Genomic DNA, 27,705 nt, shown 5'->3' with positions numbered 1-27,705 from the left:
TCATGTGTAATTGAATGGAATAGATCCCTTTTGGACAAAGTGGAGTCAGATGCTGCAGTGACCACAGGTGTGAGAGGATCTACAATTGGCATCTGGTGTTATCTCTCTGCTTCCACTCCAAATAAAGTTACCTGTTGTTACCTGAACGTCAAATACTAAGAATGGGCGGCCTATGAAAGAATTAGTACTTTCATTAAGTATACTAAACCGGCTAATTGGGAATAGACAAACTGTAAAAAGCCCTCTGAGAAAGCCCCTCTCTAACCTTTGTTAGTAAGCTTTTCTGTAGCCTGCCTGTTGATGTATTTTCGGTTTGAACAGTGCACAACATGAAGAGACGGAACACTGGCGGCTTGTCACAATGCCCCCCGATGACATCACAATAGCGCTGCTGCCTAGAAAACAAGCTGCGCAGAAGAAGTTGTTCTTTGGGTGGGAGGGTGGGCTAGTGGAAGGAGGGGGCAATCTCTTTTTTTCCCGGGTGGTAGGGGGATGACAGGAGAAGGGAAGCGGGTGGTGAGAAAGGTACAGAGGGCAGGGTTTGGGGGCTGGGAAGGAAAGGGAAAAGATTAGGGTTTGGGGATGATGAAAGGGCTTTCTACGGGTAAGGATGGCAAAGGGTGGCAGTGACGGAAAGTCAGGCAACCTGTCCTGTCCGTCTTTTTGTATCGTGAATTGGAAAGACTGCAAGGGGGAGGGGAGTTGCTTGCGCCCTAAAGGAGGAGTTATTCAGATTCATTGCAGTGGGCGGCGGCTGCAAAACGCACCATTCTTCTTGTTTTTGCTCTGCAAAGCAGCCTTTTCAAGGGTTGGCTTGGGTGACAAAATGTCTTGTGTAGGCGTGGGTTTGTCTCCCTCTCGCTCTCTCTCCCTAAGATGTGTCCGGCATAGGCCAGGGTGCCACTCGAGGCCCAAACCAATTCTGGTTATCGCTTCTCGGCCTTTTGGCTGAGATCAAGTGTAGTATCTGTTCTTATCAGTTTAATATCTGATACGTCCCCTATCTGGGGACCATATATTAAATGGATTTTTAGAACAGGGAGATGGAAAAAGAGCTTGCTCTGTCCACTCCACGCATTGACCTGGTATTGCAGTACCTCCAGGAACGGTGCACCCCTTCTTAACCCAGTTTCCAAAAGCAGAACTCGATTCACCTGATTCATATTAGCCCGATTAGCGAATTGAAATGAATTTTTATCTAACACACTTTTTACTTGCTTTATTCATCCAAATAGCAAACTCATCACCACTCAACTTCACCAACTCTGCTATGTCCCGTGCAGTATCTTGTTGTCAGTCTAATCTAGATCATGTGTAATTGAATGGAATAGATCCCTTTTGGACAAAGTGGAGTCAGATGCTGCAGTGACCACAGGTGTGAGAGGATCTACAATTGGCATCTGGTGTTATCTCTCTGCTTCCACTCCAAATAAAGTTACCTGTTGTTACCTGAACGTCAAATACTAAGAATGGGCGGCCTATGAAAGAATTAGTACTTTCATTAAGTATACTAAACCGGCTAATTGGGAATAGACAAACTGTAAAAAGCCCTCTGAGAAAGCCCCTCTCTAACCTTTGTTAGTAAGCTTTTCTGTAGCCTGCCTGTTGATGTATTTTCGGTTTGAACAGTGCACAACATGAAGAGACGGAACACTGGCGGCTTGTCACAATGCCCCCCGATGACATCACAATAGCGCTGCTGCCTAGAAAACAAGCTGCGCAGAAGAAGTTGTTCTTTGGGTGGGAGGGTGGGCTAGTGGAAGGAGGGGGCAATCTCTTTTTTTCCCGGGTGGTAGGGGGATGACAGGAGAAGGGAAGCGGGTGGTGAGAAAGGTACAGAGGGCAGGGTTTGGGGGCTGGGAAGGAAAGGGAAAAGATTAGGGTTTGGGGATGATGAAAGGGCTTTCTACGGGTAAGGATGGCAAAGGGTGGCAGTGACGGAAAGTCAGGCAACCTGTCCTGTCCGTCTTTTTGTATCGTGAATTGGAAAGACTGCAAGGGGGAGGGGAGTTGCTTGCGCCCTAAAGGAGGAGTTATTCAGATTCATTGCAGTGGGCGGCGGCTGCAAAACGCACCATTCTTCTTGTTTTTGCTCTGCAAAGCAGCCTTTTCAAGGGTTGGCTTGGGTGACAAAATGTCTTGTGTAGGCGTGGGTTTGTCTCCCTCTCGCTCTCTCTCCCTAAGATGTGTCCGGCATAGGCCAGGGTGCCACTCGAGGCCCAAACCAATTCTGGTTATCGCTTCTCGGCCTTTTGGCTAAGATCAAGTGTAGTATCTGTTCTTATCAGTTTAATATCTGATACGTCCCCTATCTGGGGACCATATATTAAATGGATTTTTAGAACAGGGAGATGGAAAAAGAGCTTGCTCTGTCCACTCCACGCATTGACCTGGTATTGCAGTACCTCCAGGAACGGTGCACCCCTTCTTAACCCAGTTTCCAAAAGCAGAACTCGATTCACCTGATTCATATTAGCCCGATTAGCGAATTGAAATGAATTTTTATCTAACACACTTTTTACTTGCTTTATTCATCCAAATAGCAAACTCATCACCACTCAACTTCACCAACTCTGCTATGTCCCGTGCAGTATCTTGTTGTCAGTCTAATCTAGATCATGTGTAATTGAATGGAATAGATCCCTTTTGGACAAAGTGGAGTCAGATGCTGCAGTGACCACAGGTGTGAGAGGATCTACAATTGGCATCTGGTGTTATCTCTCTGCTTCCACTCCAAATAAAGTTACCTGTTGTTACCTGAACGTCAAATACTAAGAATGGGCGGCCTATGAAAGAATTAGTACTTTCATTAAGTATACTAAACCGGCTAATTGGGAATAGACAAACTGTAAAAAGCCCTCTGAGAAAGCCCCTCTCTAACCTTTGTTAGTAAGCTTTTCTGTAGCCTGCCTGTTGATGTATTTTCGGTTTGAACAGTGCACAACATGAAGAGACGGAACACTGGCGGCTTGTCACAATGCCCCCCGATGACATCACAATAGCGCTGCTGCCTAGAAAACAAGCTGCGCAGAAGAAGTTGTTCTTTGGGTGGGAGGGTGGGCTAGTGGAAGGAGGGGGCAATCTCTTTTTTTCCCGGGTGGTAGGGGGATGACAGGAGAAGGGAAGCGGGTGGTGAGAAAGGTACAGAGGGCAGGGTTTGGGGGCTGGGAAGGAAAGGGAAAAGATTAGGGTTTGGGGATGATGAAAGGGCTTTCTACGGGTAAGGATGGCAAAGGGTGGCAGTGACGGAAAGTCAGGCAACCTGTCCTGTCCGTCTTTTTGTATCGTGAATTGGAAAGACTGCAAGGGGGAGGGGAGTTGCTTGCGCCCTAAAGGAGGAGTTATTCAGATTCATTGCAGTGGGCGGCGGCTGCAAAACGCACCATTCTTCTTGTTTTTGCTCTGCAAAGCAGCCTTTTCAAGGGTTGGCTTGGGTGACAAAATGTCTTGTGTAGGCGTGGGTTTGTCTCCCTCTCGCTCTCTCTCCCTAAGATGTGTCCGGCATAGGCCAGGGTGCCACTCGAGGCCCAAACCAATTCTGGTTATCGCTTCTCGGCCTTTTGGCTAAGATCAAGTGTAGTATCTGTTCTTATCAGTTTAATATCTGATACGTCCCCTATCTGGGGACCATATATTAAATGGATTTTTAGAACAGGGAGATGGAAAAAGAGCTTGCTCTGTCCACTCCACGCATTGACCTGGTATTGCAGTACCTCCAGGAACGGTGCACCCCTTCTTAACCCAGTTTCCAAAAGCAGAACTCGATTCACCTGATTCATATTAGCCCGATTAGCGAATTGAAATGAATTTTTATCTAACACACTTTTTACTTGCTTTATTCATCCAAATAGCAAACTCATCACCACTCAACTTCACCAACTCTGCTATGTCCCGTGCAGTATCTTGTTGTCAGTCTAATCTAGATCATGTGTAATTGAATGGAATAGATCCCTTTTGGACAAAGTGGAGTCAGATGCTGCAGTGACCACAGGTGTGAGAGGATCTACAATTGGCATCTGGTGTTATCTCTCTGCTTCCACTCCAAATAAAGTTACCTGTTGTTACCTGAACGTCAAATACTAAGAATGGGCGGCCTATGAAAGAATTAGTACTTTCATTAAGTATACTAAACCGGCTAATTGGGAATAGACAAACTGTAAAAAGCCCTCTGAGAAAGCCCCTCTCTAACCTTTGTTAGTAAGCTTTTCTGTAGCCTGCCTGTTGATGTATTTTCGGTTTGAACAGTGCACAACATGAAGAGACGGAACACTGGCGGCTTGTCACAATGCCCCCCGATGACATCACAATAGCGCTGCTGCCTAGAAAACAAGCTGCGCAGAAGAAGTTGTTCTTTGGGTGGGAGGGTGGGCTAGTGGAAGGAGGGGGCAATCTCTTTTTTTCCCGGGTGGTAGGGGGATGACAGGAGAAGGGAAGCGGGTGGTGAGAAAGGTACAGAGGGCAGGGTTTGGGGGCTGGGAAGGAAAGGGAAAAGATTAGGGTTTGGGGATGATGAAAGGGCTTTCTACGGGTAAGGATGGCAAAGGGTGGCAGTGACGGAAAGTCAGGCAACCTGTCCTGTCCGTCTTTTTGTATCGTGAATTGGAAAGACTGCAAGGGGGAGGGGAGTTGCTTGCGCCCTAAAGGAGGAGTTATTCAGATTCATTGCAGTGGGCGGCGGCTGCAAAACGCACCATTCTTCTTGTTTTTGCTCTGCAAAGCAGCCTTTTCAAGGGTTGGCTTGGGTGACAAAATGTCTTGTGTAGGCGTGGGTTTGTCTCCCTCTCGCTCTCTCTCCCTAAGATGTGTCCGGCATAGGCCAGGGTGCCACTCGAGGCCCAAACCAATTCTGGTTATCGCTTCTCGGCCTTTTGGCTAAGATCAAGTGTAGTATCTGTTCTTATCAGTTTAATATCTGATACGTCCCCTATCTGGGGACCATATATTAAATGGATTTTTAGAACAGGGAGATGGAAAAAGAGCTTGCTCTGTCCACTCCACGCATTGACCTGGTATTGCAGTACCTCCAGGAACGGTGCACCCCTTCTTAACCCAGTTTCCAAAAGCAGAACTCGATTCACCTGATTCATATTAGCCCGATTAGCGAATTGAAATGAATTTTTATCTAACACACTTTTTACTTGCTTTATTCATCCAAATAGCAAACTCATCACCACTCAACTTCACCAACTCTGCTATGTCCCGTGCAGTATCTTGTTGTCAGTCTAATCTAGATCATGTGTAATTGAATGGAATAGATCCCTTTTGGACAAAGTGGAGTCAGATGCTGCAGTGACCACAGGTGTGAGAGGATCTACAATTGGCATCTGGTGTTATCTCTCTGCTTCCACTCCAAATAAAGTTACCTGTTGTTACCTGAACGTCAAATACTAAGAATGGGCGGCCTATGAAAGAATTAGTACTTTCATTAAGTATACTAAACCGGCTAATTGGGAATAGACAAACTGTAAAAAGCCCTCTGAGAAAGCCCCTCTCTAACCTTTGTTAGTAAGCTTTTCTGTAGCCTGCCTGTTGATGTATTTTCGGTTTGAACAGTGCACAACATGAAGAGACGGAACACTGGCGGCTTGTCACAATGCCCCCCGATGACATCACAATAGCGCTGCTGCCTAGAAAACAAGCTGCGCAGAAGAAGTTGTTCTTTGGGTGGGAGGGTGGGCTAGTGGAAGGAGGGGGCAATCTCTTTTTTTCCCGGGTGGTAGGGGGATGACAGGAGAAGGGAAGCGGGTGGTGAGAAAGGTACAGAGGGCAGGGTTTGGGGGCTGGGAAGGAAAGGGAAAAGATTAGGGTTTGGGGATGATGAAAGGGCTTTCTACGGGTAAGGATGGCAAAGGGTGGCAGTGACGGAAAGTCAGGCAACCTGTCCTGTCCGTCTTTTTGTATCGTGAATTGGAAAGACTGCAAGGGGGAGGGGAGTTGCTTGCGCCCTAAAGGAGGAGTTATTCAGATTCATTGCAGTGGGCGGCGGCTGCAAAACGCACCATTCTTCTTGTTTTTGCTCTGCAAAGCAGCCTTTTCAAGGGTTGGCTTGGGTGACAAAATGTCTTGTGTAGGCGTGGGTTTGTCTCCCTCTCGCTCTCTCTCCCTAAGATGTGTCCGGCATAGGCCAGGGTGCCACTCGAGGCCCAAACCAATTCTGGTTATCGCTTCTCGGCCTTTTGGCTAAGATCAAGTGTAGTATCTGTTCTTATCAGTTTAATATCTGATACGTCCCCTATCTGGGGACCATATATTAAATGGATTTTTAGAACAGGGAGATGGAAAAAGAGCTTGCTCTGTCCACTCCACGCATTGACCTGGTATTGCAGTACCTCCAGGAACGGTGCACCCCTTCTTAACCCAGTTTCCAAAAGCAGAACTCGATTCACCTGATTCATATTAGCCCGATTAGCGAATTGAAATGAATTTTTATCTAACACACTTTTTACTTGCTTTATTCATCCAAATAGCAAACTCATCACCACTCAACTTCACCAACTCTGCTATGTCCCGTGCAGTATCTTGTTGTCAGTCTAATCTAGATCATGTGTAATTGAATGGAATAGATCCCTTTTGGACAAAGTGGAGTCAGATGCTGCAGTGACCACAGGTGTGAGAGGATCTACAATTGGCATCTGGTGTTATCTCTCTGCTTCCACTCCAAATAAAGTTACCTGTTGTTACCTGAACGTCAAATACTAAGAATGGGCGGCCTATGAAAGAATTAGTACTTTCATTAAGTATACTAAACCGGCTAATTGGGAATAGACAAACTGTAAAAAGCCCTCTGAGAAAGCCCCTCTCTAACCTTTGTTAGTAAGCTTTTCTGTAGCCTGCCTGTTGATGTATTTTCGGTTTGAACAGTGCACAACATGAAGAGACGGAACACTGGCGGCTTGTCACAATGCCCCCCGATGACATCACAATAGCGCTGCTGCCTAGAAAACAAGCTGCGCAGAAGAAGTTGTTCTTTGGGTGGGAGGGTGGGCTAGTGGAAGGAGGGGGCAATCTCTTTTTTTCCCGGGTGGTAGGGGGATGACAGGAGAAGGGAAGCGGGTGGTGAGAAAGGTACAGAGGGCAGGGTTTGGGGGCTGGGAAGGAAAGGGAAAAGATTAGGGTTTGGGGATGATGAAAGGGCTTTCTACGGGTAAGGATGGCAAAGGGTGGCAGTGACGGAAAGTCAGGCAACCTGTCCTGTCCGTCTTTTTGTATCGTGAATTGGAAAGACTGCAAGGGGGAGGGGAGTTGCTTGCGCCCTAAAGGAGGAGTTATTCAGATTCATTGCAGTGGGCGGCGGCTGCAAAACGCACCATTCTTCTTGTTTTTGCTCTGCAAAGCAGCCTTTTCAAGGGTTGGCTTGGGTGACAAAATGTCTTGTGTAGGCGTGGGTTTGTCTCCCTCTCGCTCTCTCTCCCTAAGATGTGTCCGGCATAGGCCAGGGTGCCACTCGAGGCCCAAACCAATTCTGGTTATCGCTTCTCGGCCTTTTGGCTAAGATCAAGTGTAGTATCTGTTCTTATCAGTTTAATATCTGATACGTCCCCTATCTGGGGACCATATATTAAATGGATTTTTAGAACAGGGAGGTGGAAAAAGAGCTTGCTCTGTCCACTCCACGCATTGACCTGGTATTGCAGTACCTCCAGGAACGGTGCACCCCTTCTTAACCCAGTTTCCAAAAGCAGAACTCGATTCACCTGATTCATATTAGCCCGATTAGCGAATTGAAATGAATTTTTATCTAACACACTTTTTACTTGCTTTATTCATCCAAATAGCAAACTCATCACCACTCAACTTCACCAACTCTGCTATGTCCCGTGCAGTATCTTGTTGTCAGTCTAATCTAGATCATGTGTAATTGAATGGAATAGATCCCTTTTGGACAAAGTGGAGTCAGATGCTGCAGTGACCACAGGTGTGAGAGGATCTACAATTGGCATCTGGTGTTATCTCTCTGCTTCCACTCCAAATAAAGTTACCTGTTGTTACCTGAACGTCAAATACTAAGAATGGGCGGCCTATGAAAGAATTAGTACTTTCATTAAGTATACTAAACCGGCTAATTGGGAATAGACAAACTGTAAAAAGCCCTCTGAGAAAGCCCCTCTCTAACCTTTGTTAGTAAGCTTTTCTGTAGCCTGCCTGTTGATGTATTTTCGGTTTGAACAGTGCACAACATGAAGAGACGGAACACTGGCGGCTTGTCACAATGCCCCCCGATGACATCACAATAGCGCTGCTGCCTAGAAAACAAGCTGCGCAGAAGAAGTTGTTCTTTGGGTGGGAGGGTGGGCTAGTGGAAGGAGGGGGCAATCTCTTTTTTTCCCGGGTGGTAGGGGGATGACAGGAGAAGGGAAGCGGGTGGTGAGAAAGGTACAGAGGGCAGGGTTTGGGGGCTGGGAAGGAAAGGGAAAAGATTAGGGTTTGGGGATGATGAAAGGGCTTTCTACGGGTAAGGATGGCAAAGGGTGGCAGTGACGGAAAGTCAGGCAACCTGTCCTGTCCGTCTTTTTGTATCGTGAATTGGAAAGACTGCAAGGGGGAGGGGAGTTGCTTGCGCCCTAAAGGAGGAGTTATTCAGATTCATTGCAGTGGGCGGCGGCTGCAAAACGCACCATTCTTCTTGTTTTTGCTCTGCAAAGCAGCCTTTTCAAGGGTTGGCTTGGGTGACAAAATGTCTTGTGTAGGCGTGGGTTTGTCTCCCTCTCGCTCTCTCTCCCTAAGATGTGTCCGGCATAGGCCAGGGTGCCACTCGAGGCCCAAACCAATTCTGGTTATCGCTTCTCGGCCTTTTGGCTAAGATCAAGTGTAGTATCTGTTCTTATCAGTTTAATATCTGATACGTCCCCTATCTGGGGACCATATATTAAATGGATTTTTAGAACAGGGAGATGGAAAAAGAGCTTGCTCTGTCCACTCCACGCATTGACCTGGTATTGCAGTACCTCCAGGAACGGTGCACCCCTTCTTAACCCAGTTTCCAAAAGCAGAACTCGATTCACCTGATTCATATTAGCCCGATTAGCGAATTGAAATGAATTTTTATCTAACACACTTTTTACTTGCTTTATTCATCCAAATAGCAAACTCATCACCACTCAACTTCACCAACTCTGCTATGTCCCGTGCAGTATCTTGTTGTCAGTCTAATCTAGATCATGTGTAATTGAATGGAATAGATCCCTTTTGGACAAAGTGGAGTCAGATGCTGCAGTGACCACAGGTGTGAGAGGATCTACAATTGGCATCTGGTGTTATCTCTCTGCTTCCACTCCAAATAAAGTTACCTGTTGTTACCTGAACGTCAAATACTAAGAATGGGCGGCCTATGAAAGAATTAGTACTTTCATTAAGTATACTAAACCGGCTAATTGGGAATAGACAAACTGTAAAAAGCCCTCTGAGAAAGCCCCTCTCTAACCTTTGTTAGTAAGCTTTTCTGTAGCCTGCCTGTTGATGTATTTTCGGTTTGAACAGTGCACAACATGAAGAGACGGAACACTGGCGGCTTGTCACAATGCCCCCCGATGACATCACAATAGCGCTGCTGCCTAGAAAACAAGCTGCGCAGAAGAAGTTGTTCTTTGGGTGGGAGGGTGGGCTAGTGGAAGGAGGGGGCAATCTCTTTTTTTCCCGGGTGGTAGGGGGATGACAGGAGAAGGGAAGCGGGTGGTGAGAAAGGTACAGAGGGCAGGGTTTGGGGGCTGGGAAGGAAAGGGAAAAGATTAGGGTTTGGGGATGATGAAAGGGCTTTCTACGGGTAAGGATGGCAAAGGGTGGCAGTGACGGAAAGTCAGGCAACCTGTCCTGTCCGTCTTTTTGTATCGTGAATTGGAAAGACTGCAAGGGGGAGGGGAGTTGCTTGCGCCCTAAAGGAGGAGTTATTCAGATTCATTGCAGTGGGCGGCGGCTGCAAAACGCACCATTCTTCTTGTTTTTGCTCTGCAAAGCAGCCTTTTCAAGGGTTGGCTTGGGTGACAAAATGTCTTGTGTAGGCGTGGGTTTGTCTCCCTCTCGCTCTCTCTCCCTAAGATGTGTCCGGCATAGGCCAGGGTGCCACTCGAGGCCCAAACCAATTCTGGTTATCGCTTCTCGGCCTTTTGGCTAAGATCAAGTGTAGTATCTGTTCTTATCAGTTTAATATCTGATACGTCCCCTATCTGGGGACCATATATTAAATGGATTTTTAGAACAGGGAGGTGGAAAAAGAGCTTGCTCTGTCCACTCCACGCATTGACCTGGTATTGCAGTACCTCCAGGAACGGTGCACCCCTTCTTAACCCAGTTTCCAAAAGCAGAACTCGATTCACCTGATTCATATTAGCCCGATTAGCGAATTGAAATGAATTTTTATCTAACACACTTTTTACTTGCTTTATTCATCCAAATAGCAAACTCATCACCACTCAACTTCACCAACTCTGCTATGTCCCGTGCAGTATCTTGTTGTCAGTCTAATCTAGATCATGTGTAATTGAATGGAATAGATCCCTTTTGGACAAAGTGGAGTCAGATGCTGCAGTGACCACAGGTGTGAGAGGATCTACAATTGGCATCTGGTGTTATCTCTCTGCTTCCACTCCAAATAAAGTTACCTGTTGTTACCTGAACGTCAAATACTAAGAATGGGCGGCCTATGAAAGAATTAGTACTTTCATTAAGTATACTAAACCGGCTAATTGGGAATAGACAAACTGTAAAAAGCCCTCTGAGAAAGCCCCTCTCTAACCTTTGTTAGTAAGCTTTTCTGTAGCCTGCCTGTTGATGTATTTTCGGTTTGAACAGTGCACAACATGAAGAGACGGAACACTGGCGGCTTGTCACAATGCCCCCCGATGACATCACAATAGCGCTGCTGCCTAGAAAACAAGCTGCGCAGAAGAAGTTGTTCTTTGGGTGGGAGGGTGGGCTAGTGGAAGGAGGGGGCAATCTCTTTTTTTCCCGGGTGGTAGGGGGATGACAGGAGAAGGGAAGCGGGTGGTGAGAAAGGTACAGAGGGCAGGGTTTGGGGGCTGGGAAGGAAAGGGAAAAGATTAGGGTTTGGGGATGATGAAAGGGCTTTCTACGGGTAAGGATGGCAAAGGGTGGCAGTGACGGAAAGTCAGGCAACCTGTCCTGTCCGTCTTTTTGTATCGTGAATTGGAAAGACTGCAAGGGGGAGGGGAGTTGCTTGCGCCCTAAAGGAGGAGTTATTCAGATTCATTGCAGTGGGCGGCGGCTGCAAAACGCACCATTCTTCTTGTTTTTGCTCTGCAAAGCAGCCTTTTCAAGGGTTGGCTTGGGTGACAAAATGTCTTGTGTAGGCGTGGGTTTGTCTCCCTCTCGCTCTCTCTCCCTAAGATGTGTCCGGCATAGGCCAGGGTGCCACTCGAGGCCCAAACCAATTCTGGTTATCGCTTCTCGGCCTTTTGGCTAAGATCAAGTGTAGTATCTGTTCTTATCAGTTTAATATCTGATACGTCCCCTATCTGGGGACCATATATTAAATGGATTTTTAGAACAGGGAGATGGAAAAAGAGCTTGCTCTGTCCACTCACGCATTGACCTGGTATTGCAGTACCTCCAGGAACGGTGCACCCCTTCTTAACCCAGTTTCCAAAAGCAGAACTCGATTCACCTGATTCATATTAGCCCGATTAGCGAATTGAAATGAATTTTTATCTAACACACTTTTTACTTGCTTTATTCATCAAATAGCAAACTCATCACCACTCAACTTCACCAACTCTGCTATGTCCCGTGCAGTATCTTGTTGTCAGTCTAATCTAGATCATGTGTAATTGAATGGAATAGATCCCTTTTGGACAAAGTGGAGTCAGATGCTGCAGTGACCACAGGTGTGAGAGGATCTACAATTGGCATCTGGTGTTATCTCTCTGCTTCCACTCCAAATAAAGTTACCTGTTGTTACCTGAACGTCAAATACTAAGAATGGGCGGCCTATGAAAGAATTAGTACTTTCATTAAGTATACTAAACCGGCTAATTGGGAATAGACAAACTGTAAAAAGCCCTCTGAGAAAGCCCCTCTCTAACCTTTGTTAGTAAGCTTTTCTGTAGCCTGCCTGTTGATGTATTTTCGGTTTGAACAGTGCACAACATGAAGAGACGGAACACTGGCGGCTTGTCACAATGCCCCCCGATGACATCACAATAGCGCTGCTGCCTAGAAAACAAGCTGCGCAGAAGAAGTTGTTCTTTGGGTGGGAGGGTGGGCTAGTGGAAGGAGGGGGCAATCTCTTTTTTTCCCGGGTGGTAGGGGGATGACAGGAGAAGGGAAGCGGGTGGTGAGAAAGGTACAGAGGGCAGGGTTTGGGGGCTGGGAAGGAAAGGAAAAGATTAGGGTTTGGGGATGATGAAAGGCTTTCTACGGGTAAGGATGGCAAAGGGTGGCAGTGACGGAAAGTCAGGCAACCTGTCCTGTCCGTCTTTTTGTATCGTGAATTGGAAAGACTGCAAGGGGGAGGGGAGTTGCTTGCGCCCTAAAGGAGGAGTTATTCAGATTCATTGCAGTGGGCGGCGGCTGCAAAACGCACCATTCTTCTTGTTTTTGCTCTGCAAAGCAGCCTTTTCAAGGGTTGGCTTGGGTGACAAAATGTCTTGTGTAGGCGTGGGTTTGTCTCCCTCTCGCTCTCTCTCCCTAAGATGTGTCCGGCATAGGCCAGGGTGCCACTCGAGGCCCAAACCAATTCTGGTTATCGCTTCTCGGCCTTTTGGCTAAGATCAAGTGTAGTATCTGTTCTTATCAGTTTAATATCTGATACGTCCCCTATCTGGGGACCATATATTAAATGGATTTTTAGAACAGGGAGATGGAAAAAGAGCTTGCTCTGTCCACTCCACGCATTGACCTGGTATTGCAGTACCTCCAGGAACGGTGCACCCCTTCTTAACCCAGTTTCCAAAAGCAGAACTCGATTCACCTGATTCATATTAGCCCGATTAGCGAATTGAAATGAATTTTTATCTAACACACTTTTTACTTGCTTTATTCATCCAAATAGCAAACTCATCACCACTCAACTTCACCAACTCTGCTATGTCCCGTGCAGTATCTTGTTGTCAGTCTAATCTAGATCATGTGTAATTGAATGGAATAGATCCCTTTTGGACAAAGTGGAGTCAGATGCTGCAGTGACCACAGGTGTGAGAGGATCTACAATTGGCATCTGGTGTTATCTCTCTGCTTCCACTCCAAATAAAGTTACCTGTTGTTACCTGAACGTCAAATACTAAGAATGGGCGGCCTATGAAAGAATTAGTACTTTCATTAAGTATACTAAACCGGCTAATTGGGAATAGACAAACTGTAAAAAGCCCTCTGAGAAAGCCCCTCTCTAACCTTTGTTAGTAAGCTTTTCTGTAGCCTGCCTGTTGATGTATTTTCGGTTTGAACAGTGCACAACATGAAGAGACGGAACACTGGCGGCTTGTCACAATGCCCCCCGATGACATCACAATAGCGCTGCTGCCTAGAAAACAAGCTGCGCAGAAGAAGTTGTTCTTTGGGTGGGAGGGTGGGCTAGTGGAAGGAGGGGGCAATCTCTTTTTTTCCCGGGTGGTAGGGGGATGACAGGAGAAGGGAAGCGGGTGGTGAGAAAGGTACAGAGGGCAGGGTTTGGGGGCTGGGAAGGAAAGGGAAAAGATTAGGGTTTGGGGATGATGAAAGGGCTTTCTACGGGTAAGGATGGCAAAGGGTGGCAGTGACGGAAAGTCAGGCAACCTGTCCTGTCCGTCTTTTTGTATCGTGAATTGGAAAGACTGCAAGGGGGAGGGGAGTTGCTTGCGCCCTAAAGGAGGAGTTATTCAGATTCATTGCAGTGGGCGGCGGCTGCAAAACGCACCATTCTTCTTGTTTTTGCTCTGCAAAGCAGCCTTTTCAAGGGTTGGCTTGGGTGACAAAATGTCTTGTGTAGGCGTGGGTTTGTCTCCCTCTCGCTCTCTCTCCCTAAGATGTGTCCGGCATAGGCCAGGGTGCCACTCGAGGCCCAAACCAATTCTGGTTATCGCTTCTCGGCCTTTTGGCTAAGATCAAGTGTAGTATCTGTTCTTATCAGTTTAATATCTGATACGTCCCCTATCTGGGGACCATATATTAAATGGATTTTTAGAACAGGGAGATGGAAAAAGAGCTTGCTCTGTCCACTCCACGCATTGACCTGGTATTGCAGTACCTCCAGGAACGGTGCACCCCTTCTTAACCCAGTTTCCAAAAGCAGAACTCGATTCACCTGATTCATATTAGCCCGATTAGCGAATTGAAATGAATTTTTATCTAACACACTTTTTACTTGCTTTATTCATCCAAATAGCAAACTCATCACCACTCAACTTCACCAACTCTGCTATGTCCCGTGCAGTATCTTGTTGTCAGTCTAATCTAGATCATGTGTAATTGAATGGAATAGATCCCTTTTGGACAAAGTGGAGTCAGATGCTGCAGTGACCACAGGTGTGAGAGGATCTACAATTGGCATCTGGTGTTATCTCTCTCTCTTCCACTCCAAATAAAGTTACCTGTTGTTACCTGAACGTCAAATACTAAGAATGGGCGGCCTATGAAAGAATTAGTACTTTCATTAAGTATACTAAACCGGCTAATTGGGAATAGACAAACTGTAAAAAGCCCTCTGAGAAAGCCCCTCTCTAACCTTTGTTAGTAAGCTTTTCTGTAGCCTGCCTGTTGATGTATTTTCGGTTTGAACAGTGCACAACATGAAGAGACGGAACACTGGCGGCTTGTCACAATGCCCCCCGATGACATCACAATAGCGCTGCTGCCTAGAAAACAAGCTGCGCAGAAGAAGTTGTTCTTTGGGTGGGAGGGTGGGCTAGTGGAAGGAGGGGGCAATCTCTTTTTTTCCCGGGTGGTAGGGGGATGACAGGAGAAGGGAAGCGGGTGGTGAGAAAGGTACAGAGGGCAGGGTTTGGGGGCTGGGAAGGAAAGGGAAAAGATTAGGGTTTGGGGATGATGAAAGGGCTTTCTACGGGTAAGGATGGCAAAGGGTGGCAGTGACGGAAAGTCAGGCAACCTGTCCTGTCCGTCTTTTTGTATCGTGAATTGGAAAGACTGCAAGGGGGAGGGGAGTTGCTTGCGCCCTAAAGGAGGAGTTATTCAGATTCATTGCAGTGGGCGGCGGCTGCAAAACGCACCATTCTTCTTGTTTTTGCTCTGCAAAGCAGCCTTTTCAAGGGTTGGCTTGGGTGACAAAATGTCTTGTGTAGGCGTGGGTTTGTCTCCCTCTCGCTCTCTCTCCCTAAGATGTGTCCGGCATAGGCCAGGGTGCCACTCGAGGCCCAAACCAATTCTGGTTATCGCTTCTCGGCCTTTTGGCTAAGATCAAGTGTAGTATCTGTTCTTATCAGTTTAATATCTGATACGTCCCCTATCTGGGGACCATATATTAAATGGATTTTTAGAACAGGGAGATGGAAAAAGAGCTTGCTCTGTCCACTCCACGCATTGACCTGGTATTGCAGTACCTCCAGGAACGGTGCACCCCTTCTTAACCCAGTTTCCAAAAGCAGAACTCGATTCACCTGATTCATATTAGCCCGATTAGCGAATTGAAATGAATTTTTATCTAACACACTTTTTACTTGCTTTATTCATCCAAATAGCAAACTCATCACCACTCAACTTCACCAACTCTGCTATGTCCCGTGCAGTATCTTGTTGTCAGTCTAATCTAGATCATGTGTAATTGAATGGAATAGATCCCTTTTGGACAAAGTGGAGTCAGATGCTGCAGTGACCACAGGTGTGAGAGGATCTACAATTGGCATCTGGTGTTATCTCTCTGCTTCCACTCCAAATAAAGTTACCTGTTGTTACCTGAACGTCAAATACTAAGAATGGGCGGCTATGAAAGAATTAGTACTTTCATTAAGTATACTAAACCGGCTAATTGGGAATAGACAAACTGTAAAAAGCCCTCTGAGAAAGCCCCTCTCTAACCTTTGTTAGTAAGCTTTTCTGTAGCCTGCCTGTTGATGTATTTTCGGTTTGAACAGTGCACAACATGAAGAGACGGAACACTGGCGGCTTGTCACAATGCCCCCCGATGACATCACAATAGCGCTGCTGCCTAGAAAACAAGCTGCGCAGAAGAAGTTGTTCTTTGGGTGGGAGGGTGGGCTAGTGGAAGGAGGGGGCAATCTCTTTTTTTCCCGGGTGGTAGGGGGATGACAGGAGAAGGGAAGCGGGTGGTGAGAAAGGTACAGAGGGCAGGGTTTGGGGGCTGGGAAGGAAAGGGAAAGATTAGGGTTTGGGGATGATGAAAGGGCTTTCTACGGGTAAGGATGGCAAAGGGTGGCAGTGACGGAAAGTCAGGCAACCTGTCCTGTCCGTCTTTTTGTATCGTGAATTGGAAAGACTGCAAGGGGGAGGGAGTTGCTTGCGCCCTAAAGGAGGAGTTATTCAGATTCATTGCAGTGGGCGGCGGCTGCAAAACGCACCATTCTTCTTGTTTTTGCTCTGCAAAGCAGCCTTTTCAAGGGTTGGCTTGGGTGACAAAATGTCTTGTGTAGGCGTGGGTTTGTCTCCCTCTCGCTCTCTCTCCCTAAGATGTGTCCGGCATAGGCCAGGGTGCCACTCGAGGCCCAAACCAATTCTGGTTATCGCTTCTCGGCCTTTTGGCTAAGATCAAGTGTAGTATCTGTTCTTATCAGTTTAATATCTGATACGTCCCCTATCTGGGGACCATATATTAAATGGATTTTTAGAACAGGGAGATGGAAAAAGAGCTTGCTCTGTCCACTCCACGCATTGACCTGGTATTGCAGTACCTCCAGGAACGGTGCACCCCTTCTTAACCCAGTTTCCAAAAGCAGAACTCGATTCACCTGATTCATATTAGCCCGATTAGCGAATTGAAATGAATTTTTATCTAACACACTTTTTACTTGCTTTATTCATCCAAATAGCAAACTCATCACCACTCAACTTCACCAACTCTGCTATGTCCCGTGCAGTATCTTGTTGTCAGTCTAATCTAGATCATGTGTAATTGAATGGAATAGATCCCTTTTGGACAAAGTGGAGTCAGATGCTGCAGTGACCACAGGTGTGAGAGGATCTACAATTGGCATCTGGTGTTATCTCTCTAGCTTCCACTCCAAATAAAGTTACCTGTTGTTACCTGAACGTCAAATACTAAGAATGGGCGGCCTATGAAAGAATTAGTACTTTCATTAAGTATACTAAACCGGCTAATTGGGAATAGACAAACTGTAAAAAGCCCTCTGAGAAAGCCCCTCTCTAACCTTTGTTAGTAAGCTTTTCTGTAGCCTGCCTGTTGATGTATTTTCGGTTTGAACAGTGCACAACATGAAGAGACGGAACACTGGCGGCTTGTCACAATGCCCCCCGATGACATCACAATAGCGCTGCTGCCTAGAAAACAAGCTGCGCAGAAGAAGTTGTTCTTTGGGTGGGAGGGTGGGCTAGTGGAAGGAGGGGGCAATCTCTTTTTTTCCCGGGTGGTAGGGGGATGACAGGAGAAGGGAAGCGGGTGGTGAGAAAGGTACAGAGGGCAGGGTTTGGGGGCTGGGAAGGAAAGGGAAAAGATTAGGGTTTGGGGATGATGAAAGGGCTTTCTACGGGTAAGGATGGCAAAGGGTGGCAGTGACGGAAAGTCAGGCAACCTGTCCTGTCCGTCTTTTTGTATCGTGAATTGGAAAGACTGCAAGGGGGAGGGGAGTTGCTTGCGCCCTAAAGGAGGAGTTATTCAGATTCATTGCAGTGGGCGGCGGCTGCAAAACGCACCATTCTTCTTGTTTTTGCTCTGCAAAGCAGCCTTTTCAAGGGTTGGCTTGGGTGACAAAATGTCTTGTGTAGGCGTGGGTTTGTCTCCCTCTCGCTCTCTCTCCCTAAGATGTGTCCGGCATAGGCCAGGGTGCCACTCGAGGCCCAAACCAATTCTGGTTATCGCTTCTCGGCCTTTTGGCTAAGATCAAGTGTAGTATCTGTTCTTATCAGTTTAATATCTGATACGTCCCCTATCTGGGGACCATATATTAAATGGATTTTTAGAACAGGGAGATGGAAAAAGAGCTTGCTCTGTCCACTCCACGCATTGACCTGGTATTGCAGTACCTCCAGGAACGGTGCACCCCTTCTTAACCCAGTTTCCAAAAGCAGAACTCGATTCACCTGATTCATATTAGCCCGATTAGCGAATTGAAATGAATTTTTATCTAACACACTTTTTACTTGCTTTATTCATCCAAATAGCAAACTCATCACCACTCAACTTCACCAACTCTGCTATGTCCCGTGCAGTATCTTGTTGTCAGTCTAATCTAGATCATGTGTAATTGAATGGAATAGATCCCTTTTGGACAAAGTGGAGTCAGATGCTGCAGTGACCACAGGTGTGAGAGGATCTACAATTGGCATCTGGTGTTATCTCTCTGCTTCCACTCCAAATAAAGTTACCTGTTGTTACCTGAACGTCAAATACTAAGAATGGGCGGCCTATGAAAGAATTAGTACTTTCATTAAGTATACTAAACCGGCTAATTGGGAATAGACAAACTGTAAAAAGCCCTCTGAGAAAGCCCCTCTCTAACCTTTGTTAGTAAGCTTTTCTGTAGCCTGCCTGTTGATGTATTTTCGGTTTGAACAGTGCACAACATGAAGAGACGGAACACTGGCGGCTTGTCACAATGCCCCCCGATGACATCACAATAGCGCTGCTGCCTAGAAAACAAGCTGCGCAGAAGAAGTTGTTCTTTGGGTGGGAGGGTGGGCTAGTGGAAGGAGGGGGCAATCTCTTTTTTTCCCGGGTGGTAGGGGGATGACAGGAGAAGGGAAGCGGGTGGTGAGAAAGGTACAGAGGGCAGGGTTTGGGGGCTGGGAAGGAAAGGGAAAAGATTAGGGTTTGGGGATGATGAAAGGGCTTTCTACGGGTAAGGATGGCAAAGGGTGGCAGTGACGGAAAGTCAGGCAACCTGTCCTGTCCGTCTTTTTGTATCGTGAATTGGAAAGACTGCAAGGGGGAGGGGAGTTGCTTGCGCCCTAAAGGAGGAGTTATTCAGATTCATTGCAGTGGGCGGCGGCTGCAAAACGCACCATTCTTCTTGTTTTTGCTCTGCAAAGCAGCCTTTTCAAGGGTTGGCTTGGGTGACAAAATGTCTTGTGTAGGCGTGGGTTTGTCTCCCTCTCGCTCTCTCTCCCTAAGATGTGTCCGGCATAGGCCAGGGTGCCACTCGAGGCCCAAACCAATTCTGGTTATCGCTTCTCGGCCTTTTGGCTAAGATCAAGTGTAGTATCTGTTCTTATCAGTTTAATATCTGATACGTCCCCTATCTGGGGACCATATATTAAATGGATTTTTAGAACAGGGAGATGGAAAAAGAGCTTGCTCTGTCCACTCCACGCATTGACCTGGTATTGCAGTACCTCCAGGAACGGTGCACCCCTTCTTAACCCAGTTTCCAAAAGCAGAACTCGATTCACCTGATTCATATTAGCCCGATTAGCGAATTGAAATGAATTTTTATCTAACACACTTTTTACTTGCTTTATTCATCCAAATAGCAAACTCATCACCACTCAACTTCACCAACTCTGCTATGTCCCGTGCAGTATCTTGTTGTCAGTCTAATCTAGATCATGTGTAATTGAATGGAATAGATCCCTTTTGGACAAAGTGGAGTCAGATGCTGCAGTGACCACAGGTGTGAGAGGATCTACAATTGGCATCTGGTGTTATCTCTCTGCTTCCACTCCAAATAAAGTTACCTGTTGTTACCTGAACGTCAAATACTAAGAATGGGCGGCCTATGAAAGAATTAGTACTTTCATTAAGTATACTAAACCGGCTAATTGGGAATAGACAAACTGTAAAAAGCCCTCTGAGAAAGCCCTCTCTAACCTTTGTTAGTAAGCTTTTCTGTAGCCTGCCTGTTGATGTATTTTCGGTTTGAACAGTGCACAACATGAAGAGACGGAACACTGGCGGCTTGTCACAATGCCCCCCGATGACATCACAATAGCGCTGCTGCCTAGAAAACAAGCTGCGCAGAAGAAGTTGTTCTTTGGGTGGGAGGGTGGGCTAGTGGAAGGAGGGGGCAATCTCTTTTTTTCCCGGGTGGTAGGGGGATGACAGGAGAAGGGAAGCGGGTGGTGAGAAAGGTACAGAGGGCAGGGTTTGGGGGCTGGGAAGGAAAGGGAAAAGATTAGGGTTTGGGGATGATGAAAGGGCTTTCTACGGGTAAGGATGGCAAAGGGTGGCAGTGACGGAAAGTCAGGCAACCTGTCCTGTCCGTCTTTTTGTATCGTGAATTGGAAAGACTGCAAGGGGGAGGGGAGTTGCTTGCGCCCTAAAGGAGGAGTTATTCAGATTCATTGCAGTGGGCGGCGGCTGCAAAACGCACCATTCTTCTTGTTTTTGCTCTGCAAAGCAGCCTTTTCAAGGGTTGGCTTGGGTGACAAAATGTCTTGTGTAGGCGTGGGTTTGTCTCCCTCTCGCTCTCTCTCCCTAAGATGTGTCCGGCATAGGCCAGGGTGCCACTCGAGGCCCAAACCAATTCTGGTTATCGCTTCTCGGCCTTTTGGCTAAGATCAAGTGTAGTATCTGTTCTTATCAGTTTAATATCTGATACGTCCCCTATCTGGGGACCATATATTAAATGGATTTTTAGAACAGGGAGATGGAAAAAGAGCTTGCTCTGTCCACTCCACGCATTGACCTGGTATTGCAGTACCTCCAGGAACGGTGCACCCCTTCTTAACCCAGTTTCCAAAAGCAGAACTCGATTCACCTGATTCATATTAGCCCGATTAGCGAATTGAAATGAATTTTTATCTAACACACTTTTTACTTGCTTTATTCATCCAAATAGCAAACTCATCACCACTCAACTTCACCAACTCTGCTATGTCCCGTGCAGTATCTTGTTGTCAGTCTAATCTAGATCATGTGTAATTGAATGGAATAGATCCCTTTTGGACAAAGTGGAGTCAGATGCTGCAGTGACCACAGGTGTGAGAGGATCTACAATTGGCATCTGGTGTTATCTCTCTGCTTCCACTCCAAATAAAGTTACCTGTTGTTACCTGAACGTCAAATACTAAGAATGGGCGGCCTATGAAAGAATTAGTACTTTCATTAAGTATACTAAACCGGCTAATTGGGAATAGACAAACTGTAAAAAGCCCTCTGAGAAAGCCCCTCTCTAACCTTTGTTAGTAAGCTTTTCTGTAGCCTGCCTGTTGATGTATTTTCGGTTTGAACAGTGCACAACATGAAGAGACGGAACACTGGCGGCTTGTCACAATGCCCCCCGATGACATCACAATAGCGCTGCTGCCTAGAAAACAAGCTGCGCAGAAGAAGTTGTTCTTTGGGTGGGAGGGTGGGCTAGTGGAAGGAGGGGGCAATCTCTTTTTTTCCCGGGTGGTAGGGGGATGACAGGAGAAGGGAAGCGGGTGGTGAGAAAGGTACAGAGGGCAGGGTTTGGGGGCTGGGAAGGAAAGGGAAAAGATTAGGGTTTGGGGATGATGAAAGGGCTTTCTACGGGTAAGGATGGCAAAGGGTGGCAGTGACGGAAAGTCAGGCAACCTGTCCTGTCCGTCTTTTTGTATCGTGAATTGGAAAGACTGCAAGGGGGAGGGGAGTTGCTTGCGCCCTAAAGGAGGAGTTATTCAGATTCATTGCAGTGGGCGGCGGCTGCAAAACGCACCATTCTTCTTGTTTTTGCTCTGCAAAGCAGCCTTTTCAAGGGTTGGCTTGGGTGACAAAATGTCTTGTGTAGGCGTGGGTTTGTCTCCCTCTCGCTCTCTCTCCCTAAGATGTGTCCGGCATAGGCCAGGGTGCCACTCGAGGCCCAAACCAATTCTGGTTATCGCTTCTCGGCCTTTTGGCTAAGATCAAGTGTAGTATCTGTTCTTATCAGTTTAATATCTGATACGTCCCCTATCTGGGGACCATATATTAAATGGATTTTTAGAACAGGGAGATGGAAAAAGAGCTTGCTCTGTCCACTCCACGCATTGACCTGGTATTGCAGTACCTCCAGGAACGGTGCACCCCTTCTTAACCCAGTTTCCAAAAGCAGAACTCGATTCACCTGATTCATATTAGCCCGATTAGCGAATTGAAATGAATTTTTATCTAACACACTTTTTACTTGCTTTATTCATCCAAATAGCAAACTCATCACCACTCAACTTCACCAACTCTGCTATGTCCCGTGCAGTATCTTGTTGTCAGTCTAATCTAGATCATGTGTAATTGAATGGAATAGATCCCTTTTGGACAAAGTGGAGTCAGATGCTGCAGTGACCACAGGTGTGAGAGGATCTACAATTGGCATCTGGTGTTATCTCTCTGCTTCCACTCCAAATAAAGTTACCTGTTGTTACCTGAACGTCAAATACTAAGAATGGGCGGCCTATGAAAGAATTAGTACTTTCATTAAGTATACTAAACCGGCTAATTGGGAATAGACAAACTGTAAAAAGCCCTCTGAGAAAGCCCCTCTCTAACCTTTGTTAGTAAGCTTTTCTGTAGCCTGCCTGTTGATGTATTTTCGGTTTGAACAGTGCACAACATGAAGAGACGGAACACTGGCGGCTTGTCACAATGCCCCCCGATGACATCACAATAGCGCTGCTGCCTAGAAAACAAGCTGCGCAGAAGAAGTTGTTCTTTGGGTGGGAGGGTGGGCTAGTGGAAGGAGGGGGCAATCTCTTTTTTTCCCGGGTGGTAGGGGGATGACAGGAGAAGGGAAGCGGGTGGTGAGAAAGGTACAGAGGGCAGGGTTTGGGGGCTGGGAAGGAAAGGGAAAAGATTAGGGTTTGGGGATGATGAAAGGGCTTTCTACGGGTAAGGATGGCAAAGGGTGGCAGTGACGGAAAGTCAGGCAACCTGTCCTGTCCGTCTTTTTGTATCGTGAATTGGAAAGACTGCAAGGGGGAGGGGAGTTGCTTGCGCCCTAAAGGAGGAGTTATTCAGATTCATTGCAGTGGGCGGCGGCTGCAAAACGCACCATTCTTCTTGTTTTTGCTCTGCAAAGCAGCCTTTTCAAGGGTTGGCTTGGGTGACAAAATGTCTTGTGTAGGCGTGGGTTTGTCTCCCTCTCGCTCTCTCTCCCTAAGATGTGTCCGGCATAGGCCAGGGTGCCACTCGAGGCCCAAACCAATTCTGGTTATCGCTTCTCGGCCTTTTGGCTAAGATCAAGTGTAGTATCTGTTCTTATCAGTTTAATATCTGATACGTCCCCTATCTGGGGACCATATATTAAATGGATTTTTAGAACAGGGAGATGGAAAAAGAGCTTGCTCTGTCCACTCCACGCATTGACCTGGTATTGCAGTACCTCCAGGAACGGTGCACCCCTTCTTAACCCAGTTTCCAAAAGCAGAACTCGATTCACCTGATTCATATTAGCCCGATTAGCGAATTGAAATGAATTTTTATCTAACACACTTTTTACTTGCTTTATTCATCCAAATAGCAAACTCATCACCACTCAACTTCACCAACTCTGCTATGTCCCGTGCAGTATCTTGTTGTCAGTCTAATCTAGATCATGTGTAATTGAATGGAATAGATCCCTTTTGGACAAAGTGGAGTCAGATGCTGCAGTGACCACAGGTGTGAGAGGATCTACAATTGGCATCTGGTGTTATCTCTCTGCTTCCACTCCAAATAAAGTTACCTGTTGTTACCTGAACGTCAAATACTAAGAATGGGCGGCCTATGAAAGAATTAGTACTTTCATTAAGTATACTAAACCGGCTAATTGGGAATAGACAAACTGTAAAAAGCCCTCTGAGAAAGCCCCTCTCTAACCTTTGTTAGTAAGCTTTTCTGTAGCCTGCCTGTTGATGTATTTTCGGTTTGAACAGTGCACAACATGAAGAGACGGAACACTGGCGGCTTGTCACAATGCCCCCCGATGACATCACAATAGCGCTGCTGCCTAGAAAACAAGCTGCGCAGAAGAAGTTGTTCTTTGGGTGGGAGGGTGGGCTAGTGGAAGGAGGGGGCAATCTCTTTTTTTCCCGGGTGGTAGGGGGATGACAGGAGAAGGGAAGCGGGTGGTGAGAAAGGTACAGAGGGCAGGGTTTGGGGGCTGGGAAGGAAAGGGAAAAGATTAGGGTTTGGGGATGATGAAAGGGCTTTCTACGGGTAAGGATGGCAAAGGGTGGCAGTGACGGAAAGTCAGGCAACCTGTCCTGTCCGTCTTTTTGTATCGTGAATTGGAAAGACTGCAAGGGGGAGGGGAGTTGCTTGCGCCCTAAAGGAGGAGTTATTCAGATTCATTGCAGTGGGCGGCGGCTGCAAAACGCACCATTCTTCTTGTTTTTGCTCTGCAAAGCAGCCTTTTCAAGGGTTGGCTTGGGTGACAAAATGTCTTGTGTAGGCGTGGGTTTGTCTCCCTCTCGCTCTCTCTCCCTAAGATGTGTCCGGCATAGGCCAGGGTGCCACTCGAGGCCCAAACCAATTCTGGTTATCGCTTCTCGGCCTTTTGGCTAAGATCAAGTGTAGTATCTGTTCTTATCAGTTTAATATCTGATACGTCCCCTATCTGGGGACCATATATTAAATGGATTTTTAGAACAGGGAGATGGAAAAAGAGCTTGCTCTGTCCACTCCACGCATTGACCTGGTATTGCAGTACCTCCAGGAACGGTGCACCCCTTCTTAACCCAGTTTCCAAAAGCAGAACTCGATTCACCTGATTCATATTAGCCCGATTAGCGAATTGAAATGAATTTTTATCTAACACACTTTTTACTTGCTTTATTCATCCAAATAGCAAACTCATCACCACTCAACTTCACCAACTCTGCTATGTCCCGTGCAGTATCTTGTTGTCAGTCTAATCTAGATCATGTGTAATTGAATGGAATAGATCCCTTTTGGACAAAGTGGAGTCAGATGCTGCAGTGACCACAGGTGTGAGAGGATCTACAATTGGCATCTGGTGTTATCTCTCTGCTTCCACTCCAAATAAAGTTACCTGTTGTTACCTGAACGTCAAATACTAAGAATGGGCGGCCTATGAAAGAATTAGTACTTTCATTAAGTATACTAAACCGGCTAATTGGGAATAGACAAACTGTAAAAAGCCCTCTGAGAAAGCCCCTCTCTAACCTTTGTTAGTAAGCTTTTCTGTAGCCTGCCTGTTGATGTATTTTCGGTTTGAACAGTGCACAACATGAAGAGACGGAACACTGGCGGCTTGTCACAATGCCCCCCGATGACATCACAATAGCGCTGCTGCCTAGAAAACAAGCTGCGCAGAAGAAGTTGTTCTTTGGGTGGGAGGGTGGGCTAGTGGAAGGAGGGGGCAATCTCTTTTTTTCCCGGGTGGTAGGGGGATGACAGGAGAAGGGAAGCGGGTGGTGAGAAAGGTACAGAGGGCAGGGTTTGGGGGCTGGGAAGGAAAGGGAAAAGATTAGGGTTTGGGGATGATGAAAGGGCTTTCTACGGGTAAGGATGGCAAAGGGTGGCAGTGACGGAAAGTCAGGCAACCTGTCCTGTCCGTCTTTTTGTATCGTGAATTGGAAAGACTGCAAGGGGGAGGGGAGTTGCTTGCGCCCTAAAGGAGGAGTTATTCAGATTCATTGCAGTGGGCGGCGGCTGCAAAACGCACCATTCTTCTTGTTTTTGCTCTGCAAAGCAGCCTTTTCAAGGGTTGGCTTGGGTGACAAAATGTCTTGTGTAGGCGTGGGTTTGTCTCCCTCTCGCTCTCTCTCCCTAAGATGTGTCCGGCATAGGCCAGGGTGCCACTCGAGGCCCAAACCAATTCTGGTTATCGCTTCTCGGCCTTTTGGCTAAGATCAAGTGTAGTATCTGTTCTTATCAGTTTAATATCTGATACGTCCCCTATCTGGGGACCATATATTAAATGGATTTTTAGAACAGGGAGATGGAAAAAGAGCTTGCTCTGTCCACTCCACGCATTGACCTGGTATTGCAGTACCTCCAGGAACGGTGCACCCCTTCTTAACCCAGTTTCCAAAAGCAGAACTCGATTCACCTGATTCATATTAGCCCGATTAGCGAATTGAAATGAATTTTTATCTAACACACTTTTTACTTGCTTTATTCATCCAAATAGCAAACTCATCACCACTCAACTTCACCAACTCTGCTATGTCCCGTGCAGTATCTTGTTGTCAGTCTAATCTAGATCATGTGTAATTGAATGGAATAGATCCCTTTTGGACAAAGTGGAGTCAGATGCTGCAGTGACCACAGGTGTGAGAGGATCTACAATTGGCATCTGGTGTTATCTCTCTGCTTCCACTCCAAATAAAGTTACCTGTTGTTACCTGAACGTCAAATACTAAGAATGGGCGGCCTATGAAAGAATTAGTACTTTCATTAAGTATACTAAACCGGCTAATTGGGAATAGACAAACTGTAAAAAGCCCTCTGAGAAAGCCCCTCTCTAACCTTTGTTAGTAAGCTTTTCTGTAGCCTGCCTGTTGATGTATTTTCGGTTTGAACAGTGCACAACATGAAGAGACGGAACACTGGCGGCTTGTCACAATGCCCCCCGATGACATCACAATAGCGCTGCTGCCTAGAAAACAAGCTGCGCAGAAGAAGTTGTTCTTTGGGTGGGAGGGTGGGCTAGTGGAAGGAGGGGGCAATCTCTTTTTTTCCCGGGTGGTAGGGGGATGACAGGAGAAGGGAAGCGGGTGGTGAGAAAGGTACAGAGGGCAGGGTTTGGGGGCTGGGAAGGAAAGGGAAAAGATTAGGGTTTGGGGATGATGAAAGGGCTTTCTACGGGTAAGGATGGCAAAGGGTGGCAGTGACGGAAAGTCAGGCAACCTGTCCTGTCCGTCTTTTTGTATCGTGAATTGGAAAGACTGCAAGGGGGAGGGGAGTTGCTTGCGCCCTAAAGGAGGAGTTATTCAGATTCATTGCAGTGGGCGGCGGCTGCAAAACGCACCATTCTTCTTGTTTTTGCTCTGCAAAGCAGCCTTTTCAAGGGTTGGCTTGGGTGACAAAATGTCTTGTGTAGGCGTGGGTTTGTCTCCCTCTCGCTCTCTCTCCCTAAGATGTGTCCGGCATAGGCCAGGGTGCCACTCGAGGCCCAAACCAATTCTGGTTATCGCTTCTCGGCCTTTTGGCTAAGATCAAGTGTAGTATCTGTTCTTATCAGTTTAATATCTGATACGTCCCCTATCTGGGGACCATATATTAAATGGATTTTTAGAACAGGGAGATGGAAAAAGAGCTTGCTCTGTCCACTCCACGCATTGACCTGGTATTGCAGTACCTCCAGGAACGGTGCACCCCTTCTTAACCCAGTTTCCAAAAGCAGAACTCGATTCACCTGATTCATATTAGCCCGATTAGCGAATTGAAATGAATTTTTATCTAACACACTTTTTACTTGCTTTATTCATCCAAATAGGCAAACTCATCACCACTCAACTTCACCAACTCTGCTATGTCCCGTGCAGTATCTTGTTGTCAGTCTAATCTAGATCATGTGTAATTGAATGGAATAGATCCCTTTTGGACAAAGTGGAGTCAGATGCTGCAGTGACCACAGGTGTGAGAGGATCTACAATTGGCATCTGGTGTTATCTCTCTGCTTCCACTCCAAATAAAGTTACCTGTTGTTACCTGAACGTCAAATACTAAGAATGGGCGGCCTATGAAAGAATTAGTACTTTCATTAAGTATACTAAACCGGCTAATTGGGAATAGACAAACTGTAAAAAGCC

At 46.7% G+C, this 27,705-nt stretch overlaps 21 non-coding genes across 21 annotated transcripts; all 21 read left to right on the top strand.

Annotated features, from left to right (window-relative positions):
- The first annotated feature begins 928 nt into the window (after positions 1-928).
- LOC142260252 (U2 spliceosomal RNA) lies at positions 929-1,119 on the top strand. Its single transcript, XR_012728566.1, has one exon. It is a non-coding gene; the product is annotated as a U2 spliceosomal RNA (small nuclear RNA).
- A 1,117-nt stretch (positions 1,120-2,236) lies between these two features.
- On the top strand, positions 2,237-2,427 carry LOC142259978 (U2 spliceosomal RNA). Its single transcript, XR_012728318.1, has one exon. It is a non-coding gene; the product is annotated as a U2 spliceosomal RNA (small nuclear RNA).
- A 1,117-nt stretch (positions 2,428-3,544) lies between these two features.
- On the top strand, positions 3,545-3,735 carry LOC142259966 (U2 spliceosomal RNA). The gene has a single exon (XR_012728307.1). It is a non-coding gene; the product is annotated as a U2 spliceosomal RNA (small nuclear RNA).
- A 1,117-nt stretch (positions 3,736-4,852) lies between these two features.
- LOC142259954 (U2 spliceosomal RNA) lies at positions 4,853-5,043 on the top strand. Its single transcript, XR_012728296.1, has one exon. It is a non-coding gene; the product is annotated as a U2 spliceosomal RNA (small nuclear RNA).
- Positions 5,044-6,160: 1,117 nt separating this feature from the next.
- Positions 6,161-6,351, top strand: LOC142259942 (U2 spliceosomal RNA). The gene has a single exon (XR_012728285.1). It is a non-coding gene; the product is annotated as a U2 spliceosomal RNA (small nuclear RNA).
- A 1,117-nt stretch (positions 6,352-7,468) lies between these two features.
- On the top strand, positions 7,469-7,659 carry LOC142260245 (U2 spliceosomal RNA). The gene has a single exon (XR_012728560.1). It is a non-coding gene; the product is annotated as a U2 spliceosomal RNA (small nuclear RNA).
- A 1,117-nt stretch (positions 7,660-8,776) lies between these two features.
- LOC142259928 (U2 spliceosomal RNA) lies at positions 8,777-8,967 on the top strand. Its single transcript, XR_012728274.1, has one exon. It is a non-coding gene; the product is annotated as a U2 spliceosomal RNA (small nuclear RNA).
- A 1,117-nt stretch (positions 8,968-10,084) lies between these two features.
- On the top strand, positions 10,085-10,275 carry LOC142260244 (U2 spliceosomal RNA). The gene has a single exon (XR_012728559.1). It is a non-coding gene; the product is annotated as a U2 spliceosomal RNA (small nuclear RNA).
- Positions 10,276-11,392: 1,117 nt separating this feature from the next.
- Positions 11,393-11,582, top strand: LOC142260271 (U2 spliceosomal RNA). The gene has a single exon (XR_012728583.1). It is a non-coding gene; the product is annotated as a U2 spliceosomal RNA (small nuclear RNA).
- Positions 11,583-12,696: 1,114 nt separating this feature from the next.
- On the top strand, positions 12,697-12,887 carry LOC142259916 (U2 spliceosomal RNA). The gene has a single exon (XR_012728263.1). It is a non-coding gene; the product is annotated as a U2 spliceosomal RNA (small nuclear RNA).
- Positions 12,888-14,004: 1,117 nt separating this feature from the next.
- Positions 14,005-14,195, top strand: LOC142259903 (U2 spliceosomal RNA). The gene has a single exon (XR_012728251.1). It is a non-coding gene; the product is annotated as a U2 spliceosomal RNA (small nuclear RNA).
- Positions 14,196-15,313: 1,118 nt separating this feature from the next.
- Positions 15,314-15,504, top strand: LOC142259891 (U2 spliceosomal RNA). Its single transcript, XR_012728240.1, has one exon. It is a non-coding gene; the product is annotated as a U2 spliceosomal RNA (small nuclear RNA).
- Positions 15,505-16,618: 1,114 nt separating this feature from the next.
- LOC142259879 (U2 spliceosomal RNA) lies at positions 16,619-16,809 on the top strand. Its single transcript, XR_012728229.1, has one exon. It is a non-coding gene; the product is annotated as a U2 spliceosomal RNA (small nuclear RNA).
- A 1,118-nt stretch (positions 16,810-17,927) lies between these two features.
- On the top strand, positions 17,928-18,118 carry LOC142259867 (U2 spliceosomal RNA). Its single transcript, XR_012728218.1, has one exon. It is a non-coding gene; the product is annotated as a U2 spliceosomal RNA (small nuclear RNA).
- A 1,117-nt stretch (positions 18,119-19,235) lies between these two features.
- On the top strand, positions 19,236-19,426 carry LOC142259855 (U2 spliceosomal RNA). Its single transcript, XR_012728207.1, has one exon. It is a non-coding gene; the product is annotated as a U2 spliceosomal RNA (small nuclear RNA).
- A 1,116-nt stretch (positions 19,427-20,542) lies between these two features.
- On the top strand, positions 20,543-20,733 carry LOC142259843 (U2 spliceosomal RNA). Its single transcript, XR_012728196.1, has one exon. It is a non-coding gene; the product is annotated as a U2 spliceosomal RNA (small nuclear RNA).
- Positions 20,734-21,850: 1,117 nt separating this feature from the next.
- Positions 21,851-22,041, top strand: LOC142259831 (U2 spliceosomal RNA). Its single transcript, XR_012728185.1, has one exon. It is a non-coding gene; the product is annotated as a U2 spliceosomal RNA (small nuclear RNA).
- Positions 22,042-23,158: 1,117 nt separating this feature from the next.
- LOC142259818 (U2 spliceosomal RNA) lies at positions 23,159-23,349 on the top strand. Its single transcript, XR_012728174.1, has one exon. It is a non-coding gene; the product is annotated as a U2 spliceosomal RNA (small nuclear RNA).
- A 1,117-nt stretch (positions 23,350-24,466) lies between these two features.
- Positions 24,467-24,657, top strand: LOC142259806 (U2 spliceosomal RNA). The gene has a single exon (XR_012728163.1). It is a non-coding gene; the product is annotated as a U2 spliceosomal RNA (small nuclear RNA).
- Positions 24,658-25,774: 1,117 nt separating this feature from the next.
- LOC142259794 (U2 spliceosomal RNA) lies at positions 25,775-25,965 on the top strand. Its single transcript, XR_012728152.1, has one exon. It is a non-coding gene; the product is annotated as a U2 spliceosomal RNA (small nuclear RNA).
- Positions 25,966-27,082: 1,117 nt separating this feature from the next.
- Positions 27,083-27,273, top strand: LOC142260279 (U2 spliceosomal RNA). The gene has a single exon (XR_012728589.1). It is a non-coding gene; the product is annotated as a U2 spliceosomal RNA (small nuclear RNA).
- The last annotated feature ends 432 nt before the right edge of the window (positions 27,274-27,705 follow it).

The sequence above is a fragment of the Anomaloglossus baeobatrachus genome (genome assembly GCF_048569485.1).
Source record: "Anomaloglossus baeobatrachus isolate aAnoBae1 chromosome 9 unlocalized genomic scaffold, aAnoBae1.hap1 SUPER_9_unloc_5, whole genome shotgun sequence".
Classification (NCBI taxonomy): domain Eukaryota; kingdom Metazoa; phylum Chordata; class Amphibia; order Anura; family Aromobatidae; genus Anomaloglossus; species Anomaloglossus baeobatrachus.
Note: the sequence above shows the minus strand (reverse complement) of the source record. Positions and strands in the feature narration are given on the sequence as shown.